Here is a 22,739-nt window from a genome sequence, read left to right on the forward strand (position 1 = left end):
GTTACATGTTTTCCTCTCTTTATATTCAATCATCTTGTGTTAGTTAATTGTCTTGTTGCTGAAACAAAATACCCAACACCCCAAGTTAAAGGAGGAAAGATTTATTTAGCTCAGTTTGTAGAGGTTTCAGTTCATAGTTGGCTGGCTCCAACACAGGGTAGCATGAAGAGGGACATTGCAAAGGAAAAACAGTCCATGACAAAGAAGGGCAGGCAGAAGGCAACAAGCAGCAAGCAAGTGACAAGCAACAAACAACACTAGCTCTCTTTCTGTCCCTTATATTTTATCCCCTCAGGGCAAGTAGCCCTTACACTCAGTGTGAGGTACCCTTAACACTACCCAGAACTATGCCAAAACAAACAGCAAACTAATTTAGTAATCACATATCCTTAATCCCAACATCATATGCTGTAGACTCAGCCACCTCTCAAAAAGCCCCAACTATCATGACATGAGGCTTTGTGGGGACATCTACAAACAAGTCATAAAACACCCCAAAACTGGCTATACAGCAAGATCACCTGAAGAACTTCAATGAAACACTAGATATTTTTCTGTCTCAGTCAGTTAGAGGTGAGGATCCGTGTATCTGTACTTTCACTTTCCCAAGTGATCTGATAAACATTCAACTCTGTGCACCCTTCTTTATGTGGGCAGATTTCTTTCTGGAATTCTTAAAGAACTAGAGGATGTATCTGGAGCTAGCAGCTCTCATGTGGCATCATAAAGGAATGGTCTGCCTCACATTCACTGATTTCCCAAAAAATATATTTCCCCTTTCAAACACCAAGTTTTTTTTAAGTAAATCACTCCAGTTTCAAATAATTCTGAAATGTAATACCAATTTTTAAAAAATATTATGTTAAAGGGCTGGAAATATAGCTCAGTGGTACATCATTTGCCTAGCATGTGGAGAGGCTCTGGGTTAGATCCCAGCACCGCACAAACACACACAAATACAAGATACATAAAAATAATTTCAGTTTATTTTGTCCATCCACCTGTGCATGCATCCTTTATAACAGGGACTCAAGTAGCCTCTGTTCATGGAATCTTTTTTGTTTCAGATCTCCCAGGCTGGGTGAGGTGCCCCATCTAGATGCTGAGGCCTTTCTGCACATATCTATTGTCACAATGTTTTATAGTAAGTCATAAATTCATCTTGCTCCTCTACTTTCTCCTAGCATTATTAGTAAGGGTAGTTCTGTTTCAAAAAACAGAAGCCCATGTTAGTAAGGGTAGTTTTGTTTCAAACAGAAGCTCCTTCTTACTAGAGTTAAGAAATTATTATGAATTCATGTATTGATCCACCACCAATGAATCTAGATGCTTAAAGAATACATCTGGGCCAGGCATGGTGGTGCACGCCTTTAATCCCAGCACTCAGGAGGCTGAGACACAAGGATTGCTATGAGTTCGAGAGCAGCGTGGGCTACATAGTGAGATCCAGGTCAGTCTCAACTACGTAGTGAGACCCCATCTCAAAAAAACTAATAATAATAATAGTAATAGTAATGATAATAACAATAATAATAATGAATGCATCTGGAAACTTGATTCATCCTTACTCACAGTTCTACTCATTTTTGTTCTGGCTTCATTCCTAAGGAGATTCTCTCCAGTGGTAGCAAGAATGACTCCAGAATTCCTAAGCTTCTATACTACCTCTTAGCAAGAATAGTATAAGGAAAATTCCCCAACAGTTGTATAAGACCTCTGGCAAAAGTCACAGGCCCAACACTTTCTGACACAAATGTGGGTCATATTCCCCCTTTAAACAATCATTCTGGCTAGGAAAAAGTAAAAATAAGCTCTGGCTTATCAAGTGTTGCTCATTTCCTTAGGCCTTGGGCCTGGGAATAAAATAATTCTGCATTAGTACTTTTTTCATTGCTGAGACAAAATACTCGACACTCAAAGTTAAAGGAAGAAAGGTTTGTTTAACTCACACTTTATAGAGGTTTCAGTCCGTAACTGGCTGGCTCCAATGCAGGGTGGCTTGACAGATGCACATCACAGAGGAGAACCAGTTTATGACAAGAAGAAGATGGCCAAAGCAAGCAACAAGGGATAACCACAACTCTTTCTATCCCTTATATCTTATCCAGGCTACTTAGGGTGGATAGCACTCACAATCCTTAATTCCAGTACCCTTGGTCCTAGCATTGCAATCCAATCAGTTCAAGCATCACATTCTAGATCCAGTCACCTCTGAAAAAGCCCCACCTAGGACCATCTGAGCTTTGGGGGGCCATCTCGATGCAAGCCATAACACTGTTCCTTTGCCCAATGCCTGTATCTACAAAATGTGAGGGGAAGGTTCCTCAAGAGAAGATCAAGGTGAAATTGTCGAAATAAGGAGGAACAGATGCTGTGCAAGCCATGAACAACAGAGATCCTATACAACTGGCCCCTTTAGGACAGGAACTTTATCCTATTCCTCTTCTCTGCACATTTGTTTCCTGGCACACAGTCGTGTGTCGCTTGTTGAAAGGATGTACTCTGAGAGATATACCATCAGATAATCTGTCATTGTTTGAACATCATGTACTCACACTTAGCTGGTATAGATCGTCACTTCATGTAACCTCCTGATGTAGTTATGAGACACAGTAAACAAGAGATATTAAAACTTTTGCTGGGAGAGTACAACACAGTGTTTTATAGTATTTCTTTTTTAATAAATGAATGCACATACTCTAAAATAATGATAAAAGGCATGGTACAGTAAATACAAAAACAGAAACGTAACTGTTTATTATCATCATCAAATATTATGTACTGGACATAATTGTATGCTCTACACTTTTCTACAACAGGCAGCACAAGAGATTTGTTTTCACCAGCACTGTTACAAACACATTAGTAATGCATTGCTCTGTGACATTACAATGGCTACAAGATCACTAAGTGACAGGAATTTTCAGCTCCATTATAATCTTACAGAACCACTGTTTTATATATATATATATATGTATATATATAGTCTGCTGTTGACTAAAATGTTGTTATTTGGCATGTAGCTATAGTACTGAACTGTAGAAAGCAGATCATGTTTAATAAGTTAATCAAATGAACAAATTAATGCAGTTAGGGTTTCATTAAAATCATCCATTATCACTCTGTGCATAACACCCTCTGATGTCAGAATTGGTTTGCTTATAGTCTACTGGATGTGGCATATATTACCTCATAGAATGTAGACCTCTGGGACACGTCCAAAGCTGCAACTTTTTTTTCATAGAGATACAGTACTCAGCTCCAAACATGACTATTGGTAAAAGCACTCTCAGCCTTTTAATTAGGTATCCCAGGAGACCAGGCCCAGGCTGTTGAAGGAAGACAAAGCCAACAGGAGGGTAAGTGAAAATGTCACCCTCATTAGTGCCACCATTCACAAGAGGAAGGGGCCACCCAGGGCCATGGTGAGTGTCAGAGGACAGGTTTCTCCCAAGAGCCTGAAATGAGTGTCAGGGAGAACAGATGCAGAGCCTTGGAATGGGGCTGGGGGACATATTGCTCTGAGAAATAAGGCAGAGCTTGGAGGAAGAGTATCTCCAGGACAGGCTCCAGCTCTCCCTCCTTCTACAGCCCCTGGGGAAATCCTACGAACTTTCTTTCAAGGTGATCCTAAAATGTGCATGTTGTGGTTATTGCTTATTTATTTCCCATTTATATTAATGTACCCTTATTATGTGAAACTTCTATTAGACAGGGCCCTCTGACCAAGCAAAAGGACAAATGAAGGTGCTTTCTGCAATGTTCCCTTTTGTCCTTCAAAGTCCTGCCAGCTCTCTCCACTCTTCTCTATAGACACACCTGCCAACCAGCTCACACAGTGCAGGAGCGACTAGATGAATGTTCTCCCCATGGATCATCCTACTGCCGCCTCACAAACCAAATGACCTCACTGTCCAGAAACATCCCAAGATGTCCAAGGCAAAGAAGCTGTGAGTCATAGCCGGAAAAACACCAGACTTCATGTCCCTAGTTCCAGACCGGCTATGGAAATTTAGGCATGTTGGTCCATCTCTCCCTTCAATTTCCCCATCTGTTAAAGATAAAAACAGAATTCAGTGATCTCTGAAGTGTTTGTCCTGGGATTGATACAAATTTCATTAAAAAATAAAGTCCCCTGTCAACTTGGCCAGGTCTCTAGATATTAAATTTCCCAGGTTTCAGTTTTAACTCTGAAGTATAAATGATATTGCGGTTATAAGACTTAAACGGTTTTGAAGGCCAGGCTTGGGCATAGCAGGAACCAAAGCAGATCCAGAAAAGTGACCACAGAACATCCCTATCTCAGGAGCATCTAGTGGAGTGCTTTGGAACTCCAATGGTGCCAAGAGTCTTGTCTCTCTGCCAAGGAGGAATTACCTACTTGGCTCAGATCAGGTCATGGAATGGCTGGATGTCAATAATGAATCCATTACTATATTTAAAAGGGAAGAAACAGTGTCTCAAAGAAATCAGGGGAACCTTCAGAAAGGAAACAGTTGCCCAGCCTCCAAAAGTAATTAGTGAGAGACAAGAGACCATTGCTGTCAGTAGAGCTTTTCTCACAGGTCCAGAATCCCACAAGGCCAGGACCTCACGTGCACACACAAACAGTGCCAAGGTCACAGAGGCTGACGCAGCCCTCCAACAATAGTTTAAACTCCAGCTGGTTCTGCACCCTCCTGTGTGATTTGTTATGAAGACCAAGAACTCTTTGGTATTAATCATCACTAAACAACTTTAGTAGACATCTACTGCATGTTTAATGAGCTTAGCCAAGCAGATACCACAGGTAAATGGTGACCGGAAGTAGCCTTCTACTAAATTGCATTCTTGAATAACACGTTAAAGTGATCTCTCTTTACTAAGCAAAGCCCTTCTGGAATTTGAAGAAGGAATACTCAGTGTGAGATCAGAGGCTACAATCTGAGTCTTCAGTGAGATTCTTTTGTTTCTGAGCACCCTGTGTAGCTGTGTAGCAGTTCTATCTTGTCATCCTTGCAAGCTACTCCGTATTCTCCGCCTTTGCCTCTTTTTCCCAACTCCCCACCAGCACACCTTCCACAGTGCTTGTCAGCCTCTGTTTGAATGAACCATCAGTCCTGGGGAAGGAGCTTGGAACTGTATCTCTGATGAGAACAGGTTTGCCTCCTTCCTGTCTTCACCCGCTTGGTCTCTGAAGCTGCCCATAGCCCCTGCAGGTTAAGCAGAGAGAAGGTTAGAAATTACCTAAATCACGACAATTCCCTGGCTGCTTTTGTGTGATTGCAGGCTCTGGTGAACTAAACAGTCCAGCTGGGTAATTGAAGGAAACATATTTATTGAAATTCACATGCTTATAGTTATACTTAGCCTCTGGATATCAGCAAAGCTGACCTGAACGAGAATAAAAAGACCCTTGCAACATTCCAAGTAATCATTCTGTACAAGCCCTTTGGGCTTTAACTCTCCATGGCAAAGAAAGAGCTTTTCTTTTCCCATGCTCCTGGTGCCTCTCAGCTGCAGCCAGAGGCCAGCCGGACTTCCAGGACTCAGGCAGGACACAAGAACCCACCAGTACTGATATGTCCCCCTCATAAAAAGCTTGACACCCAAAAAGTGTCAAGAACATGGCCTTGATTTTCAAATTTCATTTTGTTTTCAGCAAGAGGAGCGCTTTGATCAGCTGATGAGTTTATTCTGAGTGACAGCGATAGTAGCAGAGCAGATGAGTTTATAGATGGAGGCACCTAACCTAGAAGAGCTGATTGGGGCAAGGTCACTCTGGGTCCTTCACAGCTTCAGCCTCCAAAATGAATCAGGCTAAAGCAAATTACAGTATGCATTCTATGCAAATACATATTTTCTTTTGATGTAAAGGAGAACTAACACTGACGAGTGATGTTGCATTTCCCCCAGCTACAGAATCACAGGTTCTCGGAATTCAAAGAAATGTTCAAGGTCATCAGACCCTGTCTACTGCCAAATATTGAAATCCTCTGTCTAAGCCCCTGTGATCTAAGCCAGTTTTAATTTAGGTTTTAATTCCTAAGTGCATCCACAATGAGGCAGTGGGTCTGCAGTAGACATTTACGGGGTCACATTGGGTTCATTGAGAAAGAACGTCATACGATGTTTGGCAAGGACTCTGGCAAGAGTTACGGCAGCAGTTTTGCCAAGTATTTACTGTCTCCAACTTTAGCTGTCAGCAGTATTGCTGGTAATGAGATCTCTTTCTGCTAAGTCGGCCTGGCCCTTGTAGCCTCTGGGATGTCAGGAGATGGGCAAAACCCAGGCTGAAGGGAGAACTGGAAGCTTTGTCGGCCCCTGGCCAGCAACTTATAAGTCATGGGACACCTCGAATCCAACTACCAGAAACATATTTTTGACAAAGTTTTATGTTGGATCTGTGCCACAGATGCTATTTTTCTTGGAATTCTTACCAAAAATCTCACTGCAAGTTTTTTTAAGCACCCTGAGGTATATGAAAGTGCTCATCGGCAAGCACCAGGAATGTTCTAAATGAACTCAGGATCTTGGCATTGAGGCTACTTCCTGGAAGCCTGTATGACCATCAGAAACAAGGAACATAATAGACATTGTGAAATAAGGAGAAAAGGTCCGAAGGGGAAGGGGAAGTGGGAGGGACTGGGGAAAGAAAAGAAGGGAATGGAATCAATTTGAGAAAATGAAAAAAAAAATGGAAACAAAGTCTGCAAATAGGGAGGTTGGAGGGAGTGAATAGAGGGCGGGGGAATGGGGAAAGGTAAGAACCAAGACACATCATGCAAAGGTGCAAATTTCCAGTGGTTAATGTCACTACATTGTATACTTAAAATGTACCAATAAAATTACTTTTTAAAAAAATGAAAGGCAAGTGTCAAAATGACACATATCCCACTTGCTGGGGGACTGTGAAAGTAAATACTGTGTCACCAGAAGGAATGCAGGCTAGAATTACAAGACATTTCGTCTATAATAGGAAAATGCAGGACCGCCTAGAGCCAAAACAGGACCTGCGGGTTGTGTGAAATACCAGCCAGAGGAGGTTGAATGTGTGACCAAACTCCTTTGTTGAAATTTGGGGTGGCTCATGCCAGCTCAGACTGAGTAGACTCCCGCCTGTGGCTGCAAGGTTAAGGATCCTTACAGACTGCTACCAAAAAGGACACTAACCTTTTGTTCATTAGCTCTCTGAATTGGGAGTTAAGTTCATGATCACATTTCCTGACAAAACGGTTTGTGAAGTACAATGGATCACATAAATCCTATTTAAGGCAATTAGGAGAGCAAACTGATTTTAAGGACTTCAGCACACTCATCATTGGAACAAAGATGGATATAACCAATTACCAATTGGTTTCAGAGAGTCTCCGAAGTGGTCCTCCAGGGCCTTTCTGCAGGAACACTTTGTCAGCAATTAGTGGTGGTGTGCGACTCTAAAAGTCCATATAAGAAGTGAAGAGATTTTTTTAAAAAGTAACTTGTATTAGCCTAATCACCCCCTAAAAGAGGATTAATTCTGCTTTTAAAAAATTCACTCTACAAAGTAAACCTACATTTATAAAATGAATTCTAGACGATTTAAAATTTTTCTGTAATATTTGTGCAATATTCAACCAGTAAATTCTCTCCCTGAATCTAAAACTCGACTCTTTCCAAAAAATAGGCTTAAGGACAACTTCTTAAGAAGATGTCAGTTATATAATGTGACCCATATCTATAAGGCAGACTTATGTCAGCAAGTTTGGAACATTTTCTATGCCCTCTTGTGGGAGCAACCCCCGTGTGAAGACAGAGACCATGCCTTAGCGTGGGCTGTCCTTGCCTCTGGTTCATATAGAAGTGACAGCCATCCTGCTTGCTGTTAATCACAGTGTTTGCCTTTGTAGGACTCATATATCTGACAAAATTGTATTGAGTACCTACCATGCATATAATATAGCCCTGTACATTCACACACAGTACATATGAATATAGACGTGAAACTCATGAAGTGTCCAAGAAATGAACTGTTTTTAGGGATTAATACTGGGACTCTGTTAGTGTTTTTTTGTTGTTTTTTGATACTGGGGATCGAACTCAGGTCCTTGCACTTGCAAAGCAGGCCAAGGAACTGCTGATCTAAATCCCCGGCCTTCTGTTAGTATTTTTTACTGTTATCAACTTCTACATCCTTACCACTACAATTCCCTTTTAAGTGATCCTCTGTACTCCTAGATTTGTCATGTGAGGCTGTAACCAGGACACTCACTCTCCCCTAGGGCATTTGGATGTTTAACTGAAAGTGTTCACAATTCCAGGGCATCTATAGACCACTGCATTAACCAGGGTGTCTCAATACAACATGATACCTGTGCTTCTGATCCCTAACTGGTAGTATTACAAAGCCAACTCTCCAGCTTTGCAGCTTTCTGTGGCTCTAATAATGTTACAATCAACTCACTCTTGCCAAAATTAGCTCGAGCTATTTTCTGAAGCTTATAACCAAATCAGCATACAGCAATAGACCTTAAGGCTCTACCCAAGGCTTCAATACCTGTATCTAGCAAAGAAGCTAAATTTTGTTCCCTCCAATCGCCAGCGAATTCTCTAGCTGCTACAAGTCACTTGATGTAGGCCTTCTTTTTTTTTATAATGTTAGAGCAAACAGGGTCTCTCTTCTTGAAATTTATCCTTCCACTCAGAAGGGTGATGAACTTATTTAGGTTTGTTTGGAACTTTTCCCATTTAGTACTGAAAGTCTCCATGTCCTGGAAACTTCTGCGGCTTCAGTAAACTGAACTGGTAGGTATTATGATTTCAATGTGGCCCATGCTCCAAGGGTTGACATGATGGAGACTTGGTCTGCAATGTGTGGTGTTAAGAAGTAGGGAGCTCTTAAGATATAGGTCTTAGTAGAAGGTGAATAGGTCATTGAGGGGCGTCACTCTTGGAAAGGATCGGCTGGTCTCTTGGTAGGTTAGAACGAGTTATGAGATCCAGTTCCTCCCCTGCATCTCTCTCTGGTTTCCTGTAATCTCTGCAATGCCACCATTATGACACTACCTGCCTGTCACCAGAGGCCCAGCAGCTGCCCCCTGACTGTGGACTTTCTCCCTCCAAAACTGTAAGCTTTGTAAACAAAGCTATTTTCTTGTAAGTACTCAGTCTCGAATACATTATTATAGCAAAACAGATCAATAGAATTTCTCACCCTAACTCAGACTCTTGATCCCATCTCTGTGTGATAGTAAGTTTTTGATACCTTACCCAGTCATTTAGCCTTTGTTCTGATTATCTATCCCCACAACCTCACATGCTCTGAGAGTTTGTGGAGTCACGGATAGATCCCTGTATTTCCAATCTTAAACCTACGCCTTCTTGCTGAGCATCTCCCAAACCTTTTGATAGAAATGCTTTGCTGAGACTTCAGGTCAGCATATTCCATACATTCCCTGTATATTCCATCAGTTCCTTGTGTATACAATCACTGCCATTTTGAGCCAATGACAATGTGACAGTGAATTTTGCAATGTCCTATTTACCCTAGGGAAACATGCTTTGCACATGCTCAAAGCCAGCAAGAACCAGAATAGTTAATGAAATACCATTTACAATGTCATAGAAAGGAAACTACCTCCTAGTATGTTAACAGAGAATAATGTACCAATACACTATGTGGATGACTACAGTGTAATCCTATATAGCCATGAAAAGTAGTAACTGTTACCTCATCTACAGGATACCACGTTGGGGTGCTAATCTAAGCTTTTAAGTATATGAAAAAGCTCTATAAAAATACATGTCAAGGACTGGATATAGTTCAGTTGTGTCAGTATATTTACCTAGCATGGGAAAAGCCTTGGGTTAATCCACAGGACCCCCCAAAAATTATGTCAAATTAACAAGTCTTTACTTTAAGAAGAGAATTGAGTTTATTGGGAAGTAACCAATAATAACAAAGGTTGCCACATTTTTAGTATAATACCTACATATAATATTTGAGTAATAAAAATTGATTTGGAAAAGCTTGATTTGTTCCCCCATAATTGCTAATATTGCCATCTTTCTTTAATCATTCAGACTCAAAGCCATGGCATTAGTTTCTGATACGTGCTTTCCCTTTATTTCTTCCTTGTAATCAATGACTTTTCAAGCACTATCAAATCCTTCTTGAGACTGATGTTTGGATCAATGTGTTAGAAATTGCTGTTAATAGGCAAATGTTACCTGGAAGGAGTAGCAGATTAAAGGTGTAAGCATGCAAATCAATAACAAATAACTTGGCTTGAATTAGTCTGTCCGACCGTCCCTAGAGATTCAGCAATGCTATGAAGAGAAGCCAGTAAGTGGGAGATGAAAGCGACAGTTCCCTGAAATCTAATAAGGGCTTCAGAAGGAAAGGGATGAATAACAGGGCACTAAATACAACCTTTGCTGAGCACTTAGAGAGAGGAGAGATTTTTGTAGAACAGGTCTTCTAGGAAACTCTCAGGAGACTGTTTAATCTAAGACTAGAAAAATAGCATCTGCTTCCAAAGGCCTTTAAAGCTATCTCAGCTGACCCTCTGGAAGGTGTGTAACTTGGAGCAAAGAATCTGGCACAAATCAAGGTTTAATAGATACTTGCTGAATGGATGAAACACACAGTTGAGAAAACTGATGTTTAAGGGTGTAGCTACTGGTCTCCATTCATGAAGCTAGAGAGGGCAGAGCTGGGGATGAGCCCCAGAGCTGAGGCTCTCCTACACACCACACTGACTTTCTCAGCTTCTTCTTCAGCGGCTGCCAGCCTGACTCCTACATACAAACCCTTGGCAGGCACAAGGCACACACACACAGTTTTCCACTCCACTCTCTCAAGATTAATTTACACTGAGTGCTCTCCACACTGCTCAGCAGCAAAATCTGAGAGCCTCCCCCGTCCCATCCTACTCCTAGCACACGGGAAGGGCTGCTGCCTCTGCTCCTGGAATCCACACATTCTACTTACTGTGCTTCCAGAATCCTCACACTCCTGCTGAACGCATATGGATTCTTCAAGAGCCCCAGGGAAATAGGAAAGTAGAAAGCATAATTTATTCAATGAAAAATAATCACTCCTCCCACCTTATTCTAGGCTCTGAGCTCCAGGCACTGAACAGAATAGAAGCTCTGTTTCTTCTGGACAGGAGATTCTGGCTTTGGGGCATTTGTTACAGAGGCTTCCAGATTGAACACAGAGTGTTTGATTGTTCTCCTGTTTCTGAACTGACAAAGTCTCTCTTTTTTGTGAGAAATACAGGTTCCCATTCTGTCTTCTGGACACTGCTTAACTAATTCCTCCTCATTTCCCTTCAATGCCAAATGCAATGGGTGAGTCTGTACGGTGCTGGAGAAAATCTGGCTTGGTGGGTGGCACCTAAGCCCTTTTCCCTGAGGGCTCTTTACGCCACCCACTTTTTTTTTTTTTGAGACACAAGTGAACAAAAATGTTTATGAAAGCAGAGCAAAAATGCTGTTGTCCTGAACGGTGAAGAACATGGATCATTGTGTAAAAGGCTCTGTTTAGTTTTCCATATGAACTTTTCAATCAAATAAATGAAGATATGGACTGATTGGATTTTAATTCTAATCTTATACAGGAATTATAAACTCTCTTGGCACTGTCTTATCATCTGTAAGCTGATAATATCTATACTGTAGGATTACTTTGAGAATTACATGGACTAATGGAGTGATATCTTATGTATAATATACCATATGCTCAGTAAACAAATGTTCAAAAAACAAAGATCATTATGATGACACTAAGTCCAAATAAGAAAAGGCAAAATCATCAAACTTGCAATCAATTTTACCTGTGTGCAAGTCACTTATAAGACACTTTCCCAGTGTACACTTGTCTAAAGTGAGACTTCGTACAGTGTCAAACCTTGGTAAACATGAAGACCTAGTAGAAACACTTGCCTTTGGGGAGAACTGCTGGACAACCTTCTGGGGATGTGGTTGAAATTCCAGGCACAGGAGAAAGGGATAAAAAATTGTCCATACATTCCCTCTTATTCAGAAAAATGTGAGCTAAAGCCAGAAGCTCAGCTCCTATTGTTGGGAGCAGGAGGGAATATTAGGAGTTGTGTGTGCTGAATAAATTTGTTGTGTATTATCTTGTAAAGAGTGGTAAATTTGGCTCCATAACAATGAGATCAAGCATAGCAAATTTACTTAAATTCTTGGAGAGCATTACTGACTCACACAGATTTTCTATGTATTTTGCCCTTAGAAAAGGATTTAATAACCTTTCTTCTGCATTCTTTGAGTTAAAAGCAAGGGAAAGACGATGAGTGGATCTGATGAACTACAACATGCATTGGGTGTTAGGTGAAGCCCATTTGGTTGTTGCAAAGCAGAAAATTGACAATGTCTATGGGTGAAAAGGCTAGTGTATCTTAGGCAAAAGATAAGCTTGTCTTCTTGCCCTATTGTGGCCTTTGGGACCTGCCTGTGGGTTCCAGTGCCCACCTGGACATGTTCCCATAGAACTGAAGAGCAGGCATTACAGCCACATTCCATGTGAGCAGAAATAATAAAAATAAATGTCCGAGTCACAATATCTGAGTGACTATAGATAGAGATAGAAGACCAGCCTATTACTAGAGCATATTGATTTTTTAATTCATTGGGATTTCAAATTACTTAAGCTGTACAGGATAGTGCTAAATTCCAAAATATTTTCCTAATGTAAAATATAACTTGTCATGATTGAAGGAGATTTCCAACTCCCAGCCCATCACCTTTAACTTCTGTCTAGATAAAAGCCAGTCTAAGAACATGAGAGAGCCAGAACATGGGCAGCACTGGAAAACTGGCTAAAAGAAACTTCATAGTGATGTGAACATAGCCGATCCCAATTCCCTGAGACTTATCTGCCAAACTTTGCCAAAATCTCCACCGTGCCTCTTCAGGTACCATCACTGCTGTGTATAAGGGCATAGAGCAAGAGGCAGAGGGGAGCCCAGCAAATGAGCCCAGGCATCATTGTCCCAGTCCTCTGTGGGTGTGTCCATTTCCATAAAGGATGCCACCGCTTACCCTACAGCAGAAAGACTCAGGGTGAGAGAAAAATCACTTTCTATACTATCGATAATCATTTCAGATCAGAAGAATTTATGCTTTGTGGAAGATTTGTAACTTAGCTCACTGAGGGTTAATGACTCTTGGAGTGTGAGCCTGTCTAGATCAGTAGTTCAGTGTTCTGACCACCCATTAGAAACTCCTGGGCAGCTTTTAAAAAATGTCAATGCCTGTGTTCCGCCACCCACCACCAGAGAGTCTAATACAGATGGACTGGAGTGGGGCCCGGGCCATCCACAGTGTTTGCAAGCTCTGCAGGTGTTTCTGTTGTGCAGTGCTGGGCTGGATAAAGTGCAAAGGGAAATGGAATGCCTTTGGAGAAAACAAATGGAAGCACTACTTACCACCCTTGCAAATACCAGCCCAGCAGTTCCTGGGCTGTAGGGTCATGGAAATCGATTTACATTGCAGTTAATAGAAGGTCTCTAGACATGGACAGAAATTTTTACTTGGGTGCTCATCTTCTACCAACTGCCCATAATTGGCTAGTGCTATTTTAAGGATGGCCAAAGTAAAGTCTGACCACAGAAGAAGGAAAGTCATAAAGAAACATTATAGACTTCTCTTTGAGGTGATTCACTAAGAAGATTCATGTCCAATCCAGCTCATACCCTTAGTGACCTCAAAATGCAAATAACCTCTCAATACTTGCCAAGAACCCTTTCGTGAACCCTTATTCACCTCATAGGCCAAATGGAGCATTCTTTCTTGGTTTGCTTTCTATACCCTTGACCATCCTTTCTCTGATTCTGTTGCTTCCTTTTGCTCTGCCTAAATGTGTTGCTCGTGTTTCTGGAAGTTCTGTCCTCCACACACTGCTCCTCCTATTCTATGCATTTCACCTGTCTTGTGTAGGCTGATGACTACATCCATCACCTCCATTCCAGATCTCTCCCTAAAACGCATGCCTGACTCTCCTTGGATAGGCCCTTGACATCTCCATTCAACAGTACAAAGCTAAAATCACCATCTTCCATTCAAAATTTGTTGTTGTTGTTTTTTCCTTTCCAACTTTCCATCTTTCATGAAAGGTATACCATCTTCCCAAAGTGTGAGCCAGAAACCTGGAAGTGGTCAAGGTCCCTTTCCTTGACCTACCCTACCTACTTAATTACCCACCAACTTCTCTCCATTTTACCGGCTAAATGTCTCTTAAATATGACTACTTTTACCAATGCAAATACATTAGTTCATGCTGAAATAGTCCCACCTTGAATAAATGTAATATTCTCCTAAAATGCTTTTGCTTTCCAAACCTGCTTCCCCCTAACCTTGCCCCTATATCAAGTTAGAGCAACCTTTCTAAAATTGATCAATTCACTCACTTACTCCCTTCCTTAAAAACTGCACAGAAGCTCCCACTGTTCTCATGATAAAATTCAAACTCCTCCACAGAAGTCTATAAAGTCCTCAATTACCTGCTCTCTGCATATCTCTGTAGTATTATGTCCTCCTGCTCTCTCCTCCCACTGTATATCCCAACCACACTGAAGGCCTATATTTTGTTTCCCACAACTCATTCCTATTAATCCAAACCTTCCCTAGTTAGATGTAGCATGTGTGGGCTGCCAAAGCACTTTATAGTTATCACCCTTATCACTGGCTGATTACCAGTGTGTGGATCTGTCTTCCTGAGTACACTGAGCTTTTTGAAGACAGAAGCTAGAAGGGTGCCAATGTTCACATGCCTCCCCGTTTCAAGATGGGAATCAACTGAGACAGAAATCAAGTGGGAAACAATGTTACCTTTATCAGTGGTAAGTCATGTAAGGGAAATAAGCTGAGTCCTTATTCCATAATTACCTCTTACATATAAAACAGAAGCTACATCCCCATTCACCATTTGGTGCCCACTACCCTTCACCTCCCCCTACACATCATGGAGGGAGGCAGGCAAGGCATTGGCTATGCAAAGCAAGAAAGAACACACACTGTCAGGATCCAATCAAGAGGCAAGAAGAGGCTAAGCAACACAGGCAAAGTTCCTTTCCGGTGTCTTAGTAGTTAGGTTTGTCAACTCCTCATCCCCCAGAGGGGAAATAAAATGTGAGAAGAAGAAAATAGCCCCCCTTCTACAGCAATCATTATGTTCATTGTGGTCTGGCTAGCAGACTGCTTTGGAGGGACATGGAAGATGCCCCCAACAGGTTTGCTGGATGTGTGGAAGAACCAAATTGCTGGGGGCATTTGCATATAAGTGAAAAACCTTAATACTTGCCTTCCTGGAACATGATGGCAGTTGCTCCTCTAGATGAAGAGGAGACTACAGAGTTGTTAATAAGCCATGCAATTAATGCTTCAAGGGATGTTGCACCCACTAGTGAGATGAAGAGAGGGGCCTCACTCTACACTGTGCTTGAGTTTAGTAGCCAGGGAAACATGAACCTTTTATTCATTCAGCCCCAGGCTCCTCAACTTTGAGGAGCTACAGCAACACTCAGACCCAACTCTCGAGGAAGGAAAAAGAAAGCCGACTCTGCAGCCCCCTCTGGGTTTCTATTCAGCACGACTGCGTGTCAACAGTTCTGCCTCTTTTCTCCTGCTTCAATGCAGGCACAATATTAACTAAACCCTTAATGTAGTCGTTTGGGACTTTAAATTATATGGTCATTCTTAAAGAAATGTTTCACATTTCCCTTAAATGACTTCTCTGGCTCAAAACTGAAACTGCCACAGTACTAACACTATTTCTCTCTGGAAAGGCGAGAAGGCTTTGAATTTTAACAGAAAAGAAAGAAAAACTGCTTTATTGTCTGACGGTAAAATGATAATAATTCTACACAGGCCTTTCTTCTTCCTTTCTCTGTGTTGAAAAAAAAAAGCCTGATCAAGCATTCAACATCCCCCAACCCCCACCGAAATAAAATAGACTTTATCATATACCCAACACAGCTTCACATAAAGGTGCACTTCCACAGAAACCTTCCCTCTCTTCTTAACTCTCTCCACCCCACTTCCTCCCGTTCTTCTTCCTTTCTTTCTTCTGTGTATTCAGCAATATTTCTGAGTCCCCACCATGTACTAGCCCCTGGACAAAACCCAGTAGTTTTGCAGAGAATATTCCCTGACTTCGTGGAGGTTCATTTCAGAACCCAGAGATTCAGCTTCTTGGCAAAGCCACCAATATCATTCCTCCTGTTAGGAGAAATCCTGAGGCTCAAGTATTAGCTGAACGAGCTTCTCACTGGTTTGTTTCTCTGTGCTCTAGAAATGTGAATGTCCTACCAGGTTCCTCACTGGCATGTGATCCCTTAGGGTGTTAATTGGGAAAAGCACCAACTTTGTTTTCTCTACTCTTCACCTCTCAGGCAACAGGAGCTCCTCCCCTCCCAGCTGTGCCAGAGTGAGGTGAAAACTTGGAATGAGATGGTGCTGAAATGCTGACCTGGGAAGCTGGATGGGATCCTAGGGAGACACCTAGAGCTGGACAGACTGGATGCAGTGTGATGTGGGAATGAGTGACTCAGATGTGTGAGAACAGAGCTGACAGGATACAATACCTGCCTACAGGCAAATCTCAGGGTACAGTTGTGTTTTGTTGGTCACGCAGCATTTTTTAAGATGTTTGGTGAGTTGTTAATTTTTTCATTGAAATATTTTAGGTATACAATATGGTGATGTTTATCACTGGAAATAATACCTCTACATAACCTATCTTGGTTCTTCTTTTTTCCCCATTCCCCTGCCCTCCCGTTAACCCCTCCACCCTTCCCTATTTACAAGGACTTTGTTTCCATTTTTTCCTTTTCTCATATTCATTCTTTTCTATTGAGTTTATTGGTACGTTTTAGGTATACAGTACAGTTACATTCATTATTGGGATCTTGTACCTTTACATGACGGGTCTTGGTTCTCATTTTTTTCCCCGTGTCCCTGCCCTCCCTTCACCCCCTCCTCCCCTCCTCATTTACAAACACTTTATTTCCATTTTTTCATTTTCTCATATTTTTTCTTTTCCCTTACTACCTTTCCCCTATCCTTCCCACTTTCCCTACACCTTTAGCCCTTTTCTTCCTATTTCACATGTGTGCCACAGAAGGCTGTTACCACTGAAAGCCCTAAAAAATTCACCATCGCTTGGCAAGATGGAGACTAGCAAATCCAAGAGCACATGCTGACCTGCAGAGGGAAGAAGCTCACCTTCCTGTGAGCCATTCCATCATCTATTACTCCCACATGGTCCACCTTGCACCTTTTCAAGAGAAGATGGAAATCCAGATTTCAAGAGGAACATGATTTTAAAATATTAACATTGTTAATGTGAAATTTTTAGGGCTTTCAGTGGTAACAGCCCTCTTTGGCATAGACACCACAGGTTCACCACCACTGACCTAGCCCTTTTGCTCAGCTGAGCAACTTCTTGGACTCCTGCCTAAACTTTAGTTTGCACAATGTGTTAACTGCAGGAAGAGTCCAATCCCTGCAGCAGACAGCTAGTAATAACTTGCTACTGGTAGTTAGAATATCAATATTTCAAGTAATTTTGCTTTTAAAACTAAACCAAAATATCCAGTCTCCAATGATAGGCAATTGCGCTGTTTCCAAGTTTTAGCTATTACAAACTGTGCTACTATAAACATGGATGCACATATATCACTGGTATGATTCTTTGAATACTTTTGGGAAGATATCCAGCAGAGGGATAGCTGGGTCAAATGGGACCTCTATCCTAGTTTTTTGAGGTATCCCCACACTGATTTCCACTGGTTGCACCAGTCTGCACTCCCACCAACAGAGGAAAAGTTTCCTTTTTCTCCACAGCCCCTCCGGCATTTGTTATTGGCTGGTTTCTTGATGGTAGCCATTCTTTCCAGAGTGAGGTGGAATCTCAGCATGTGTGTGTGTGTGTGTGTGTGTTTTATTAAGTGGAATACTACTCAGCTGTAAAGCATGAGAAACTAGAGACATTTATAGCTAAATGGGTGCACATTGAGACCATACTCTTAAGTGAAATATATAGGTCACACACGCAAATACTGAATAGTCTTTCTGGTATGAGAAGCTAAAAGTGTAAATGAGGGTCAAAATGTATACTAGATAAGGTGAAATAGGAAGAAAAGGTTCAAAGGGGAAGGGGAAGTGGGAGGCATAGGGGAAAGGAAAGAAGGGAATGGAATTAATATGAGAAAAGGAAAGAAGAGAAACAAAGTCTTTGTAAATAGGGAGGAGTAAAAGGGTTGTAGGGTGGGCAGGGGAAGGGGGAAAACATAAGAACTTAGATACATCATGTAAAGGTACAAATTCCCAATGATGAATGTAAATGCATTGTTTACCTTAAATGTACCAATAAACTTAAATTTTAAAAAAACTAAACCAAAATAATGCCAGAGTTAGCTTTGGAATTACCCCCACTCTCAGCCACTTCACTGCAATATGCTTTCTGGAAAGACAAGGGTATAGTTAAAGTCAAGATTCAGTTGAAGTGTGATATTACAGGTACACTTGTGGTGGGAGAACAATTGAGACCCAGGAGGCCAGAGATCTAAAGCTCACCCTTTGGAGAGGAGAAGAATCCATGAATCCAAGAAACAAAACTAGGGAGCAGTCAGAGTCTGTTGGTTGTTCTCTCATGTGACATACCAGGAAAAAAACAGCCAATCTCAATGTAGCGATCCAAGATTGCAGTCCTGAGGCTGGGTGAAAGATGGTGCTCTACCTCAACACAGAGCCAAGTCCACCCTTAGGTGAATCCCACACTGGTCTGAAGACGATGTCATTCAGCTCAGATGATGTTAAAAGGGAACCATATGGGGACATGAGAAAGCAAAGTTGTGAGTATCTGCAAGATGAAACCCAAGGACGGATACATGTAAGGCAAAGCCTCTGTCCAGTTTTTAGCATGGAATCAAGTCTTCATCTTCCTCATCTACTCTGGCCATATTTCTCTCTCTCCCCACCCCCACACCCCTGCTCTCTGCTAGAATGCTTTGAAAGGCCTCCAGAACCATCTGCCTCCTAGGCCTGTGGGAAATGCCTGGTGTCTAATAAGCATCAGACAAATGGAAAGCTACTTTTCCCAGGTTCTTTTCCTGTGACTTTTACTCACAAAATTTAAAACAACTAGCCTGTGTATAAAAACGATCTGCTGTGCTCCCCTTGCAACAAAGTCCTGGAAGGAGTAGTCTAGACTCCTTGCCTCCAATTTCTAGTCTCTTTTTCTCTCTCTTTTTTAATTTATTGAGTTTATTGGTACGTTTTGGATATACATTATGATCATATTCATCTTTGGAAATTTGTACTTACGTGTGATATATCTTGGTTCTTACTTTTCTTTTTCTTTCTTAAACCAGTTTCAACCAGGATTTGGCCCTCAATCATTCCATAAAATATGATCTTGTCAAGATTATTGCTAGATTCAAAAGGGAGCAGAGAATGTAGGCAGTAGCTGGTGGGGAACTGTAGCCGATAAAAGCTTTTGCCTTTAAGAAGGAACAAGTAAAGTAATATAACTGGAGAGGAGAAAAACTGATACTATAAAAGATATCAGGGAGAGCTGGGTACTGTTGTGCATGCCCGTAATCCTAGCTCCTTGGGAAGCTGAGGCAGGAAGACAGAAAGTTCCAGGCAAACTTGTCAACTTAGCAAGACCCTGTCTCCAAATAAAATATATAAAGGGCTAGGGATGTAGTTCAGTGACAGAGCATCCCTGATTCAATCCTCAGAGCCACTAAAAAGAAAAGTTGTTCTACTAAGATACAGATTTAGAGAAAGACAGCAAGCGGAATTGCTGATGTGATACCTACCATAGGGTAGAATGCAAGGGATAGAATGTAAGTACAAGGGCAGGATTGCTTTGTTTGTGTGAACATGAGTAGTTCATCAACTTCAGGCCAGGAGGTAAAGCATATGGTATGGGAGAAGCAGGGAGAAGCTTAATGCGGGTGGAAGGAGGACAGGTCTGAAAGCAAACTGAGGCCATAGAAAGCTCAAAAGTGTAAAAGAGAGGTGTAGTAGAGAGAAGAACCATCACTGGGAGAACTGCAGAGAAACCTGTGGTGAGCAAGCACCAGACTCCCGTTAAAGCAGGAAAAAAAAAAAAAAAAAAAAAAAAAAAAAAAAAAAAAAAAAAAAAAAAAAAAAAAAAAAAAAAAAAAAAAAAAAAAAAAAAAAAAAAAAAAAAAAAAAAAAAAAAAAAAAAAAAAAAAAAAAAAAAAAAAAAAAAAAAAAAAAAAAAAAAAAAAAAAAAAAAAAAAAAAAAAAAAAAAAAAAAAAAAAAGACATGGAGGCGAGGATTTAGAAGGTTTTATTGACAATGAACCAGGAATTCTAGATGTCACAGCACATGGTATTTATGAATTGGGGACAAGTGGGAGATTTATTAAGAATACAAGGGGAAGTACAAAGGATCAAGATCTTTGGGGATTAATGTAGTAGAGATACAATACCCTGGGTATCTGGGGCTTTGTAAGTGGTAGACATGAATTAAGATAAAGGGGGAAATGAAATTTGGTGTAAAGGATCCCAGACAGTTATTAGTAATGGAGCCAAATGTGTTTGAGTACAGACAAGGTAGATATCAAGGCTGACTCTGGATTTGGATGCTGGAGGAGGAGAGGTTTGCAGAAGCTGTGTCTTATTCCTGAGTACACAGGCTCCTTCTCAGTCCTGGTCACTGTGAATAACTTCCCGCGAGCTGAGACCTTAGGTTCACAGGACAGGGTTTATTCTTGACTGTTGCTGAGGGAAAGGGCAGCTGTGCCTCAGTTTCCTACTATGAAAAATGAAGCACAATTACAGCTACCTGACACATAAGTTTACAATGTGCCTTGTGTAAAATGAAATGTGAAAAATATGGCGCATTATAAAGATTCCAATGATTCTTGACCACATCTTCATAACAAAAATGTACTATTAATTGACAGAAGAGTTATGTTGTGTAAGAAAAAATTTACAGAAGAATGGGTCATTTGCTAAATATGTGCTTGTCGCAGGAATACATTTGGAAGGTCTAACAGCAGGAACTCTATCAATAGCTACTGTTCTCCAAATGGAACCTAATCAAAGTGCCCAGGAGAAATTAATCAGTCTCTGTAGGACTGGTCTAGGAATCCACACTTTTTAAGTGACATAGATTCTGACTGGTGGCTTACTAAATCTTGTTGATTTATTGGGAAGGCAGTGAGGGGCTGGAGCTTGGCTGATGGCTCTGTATTGATTGTGGCTTTTAGCCAAGTTATTAAGTGGTTGGAGATAGGGGGTTAGATGGTAAGAGTCCTACATTCCCTCTCCACCCTCCCTTTCTCCAACAGCTCAGTTTAAATCACAGCATTTCCCAAAAGGATATTAGCTCCTGTGGATAAAAGGCTGAATGCATTAAGCAAGACAAGCTTTTATTGCACATATCAAATTCTTATGCATTGTGCCAGGTGTCTGGGCTGTCTCTATTTGGGGCAGTTTGGCCCTCACTTAGAAACCCGAGAAGAGAATAGAGCCTGTGTGGCTTGGGCATTTAGAGAAAGAGCAAAGAAGTCACTTTCAGATAGGATCCTGTGGATCTTCGGCCTTCTGGAATAGGGAAATAAGAATGTACAAAACCTTTCATCCAGCTCCAGAAATTCTTTTTATCTGGGTCAAGAGGAAAAAATTAATCTGTGGGTTCAACCCCTCAGCACTCCTGGCTTCTGTCTGCTTACTACTAGTAAAATCAATAGATCTATTGAGAAAATAATAAGGGAAGGAGCCAATATTATTGAGTGTCAGTTAATGGTTAGGACAGGTTTGGGCATTTGGTCTCTGCATTAGTAAGATCATGATCTGGTCTCATTCTATTGTTCTGGTTTCTCTTACTAAAGGAGGACATATCCAGGTCCTCACCTATGATTACAGTAGGTCTGAAATCTAGATTAGTAGAATTATAAATGAAATTTTCCTGTAGGTCTCTCTTAAGAACATCCAGTAGTATAAATATATGTGTAAGTATGTGGGAAAATGGGGCACACAAAGATTGCCCATAAAACTTGTCCCATCTTGGAGAGGGGACAAAGTACACAAGTATAAAGGAGGAACCTCCTCCAAGCCCTACCTCTTTGGCCCAGTTGAAAGATTCTTGACCTGAGTATGTAGAATGATTACCTGTAGGTAAGACCCAACTTCATGCACTCACAATGAGTCTAACTCTTGGGAATTTCTTTGCAGGGCTATAGGTTCAAGTAAAAGGGATGTGCTACCTGTCTTTCAGACTCAACTAGAGAGATGTGTTTTGAAATGGAACTGAATAAGGGATTTACTAATAAAGTCCTAGGTATTTTCAAGTGAGATACTCTTTTGACCTTTCTCCAGGGTAGGATTCGGGTTTGTTTAACTTCTCACAGTGCTCTTGGAATCAAGATAATGGGGAACAAAAACCCAGAAGGATTAAAAGAAGGTAACCAACTTTTCCAAAAGTTTGAGGAGGGGATAGTGAGCAGCAAATGCTATTAGTTCAGTCGGTGTTGAGCAATAGGTACCATTGAAGGAATGCCCACTCAGCATTCTTTCATGACAGGTGGTCTAGTTGCAGAGATAGCTTCCCTACTCTTGGCAGAGAATAAAGATTCCATAACTAAAACTCTTCAGGATGAACACCCACTGACAGAAGAGAGCTTTTCAGCCACTAGTGGAGGAATGCTGGCATGGGTAGCACGGCAGAGCTATGTCCTACCAGGAAGGATGGGGCCATCCCTGAACAA

The 22,739-nt window shown here is 41.2% G+C and overlaps 1 long non-coding RNA gene across 1 annotated transcript; it reads right to left on the bottom strand.

Annotated features, from left to right (window-relative positions):
* Window positions 1–2,722: 2,722 nt before the first annotated feature.
* Window positions 2,723–11,051, bottom strand: LOC104855913. The gene is made up of 3 exons (XR_778507.2): window positions 10,952–11,051; window positions 5,056–5,192; window positions 2,723–4,051 (listed from the first exon to the last, which is right to left on the bottom strand). It is a non-coding gene; the product is annotated as an uncharacterized LOC104855913 (long non-coding RNA).
* Window positions 11,052–22,739: the final 11,688 nt, after the last annotated feature.

Source organism: Fukomys damarensis, unplaced genomic scaffold (genome assembly GCF_012274545.1).
Source record: "Fukomys damarensis isolate Sample0158 unplaced genomic scaffold, DMR_v1.0_HiC HiC_scaffold_13, whole genome shotgun sequence".
NCBI classification, from domain to species: domain Eukaryota; kingdom Metazoa; phylum Chordata; class Mammalia; order Rodentia; family Bathyergidae; genus Fukomys; species Fukomys damarensis.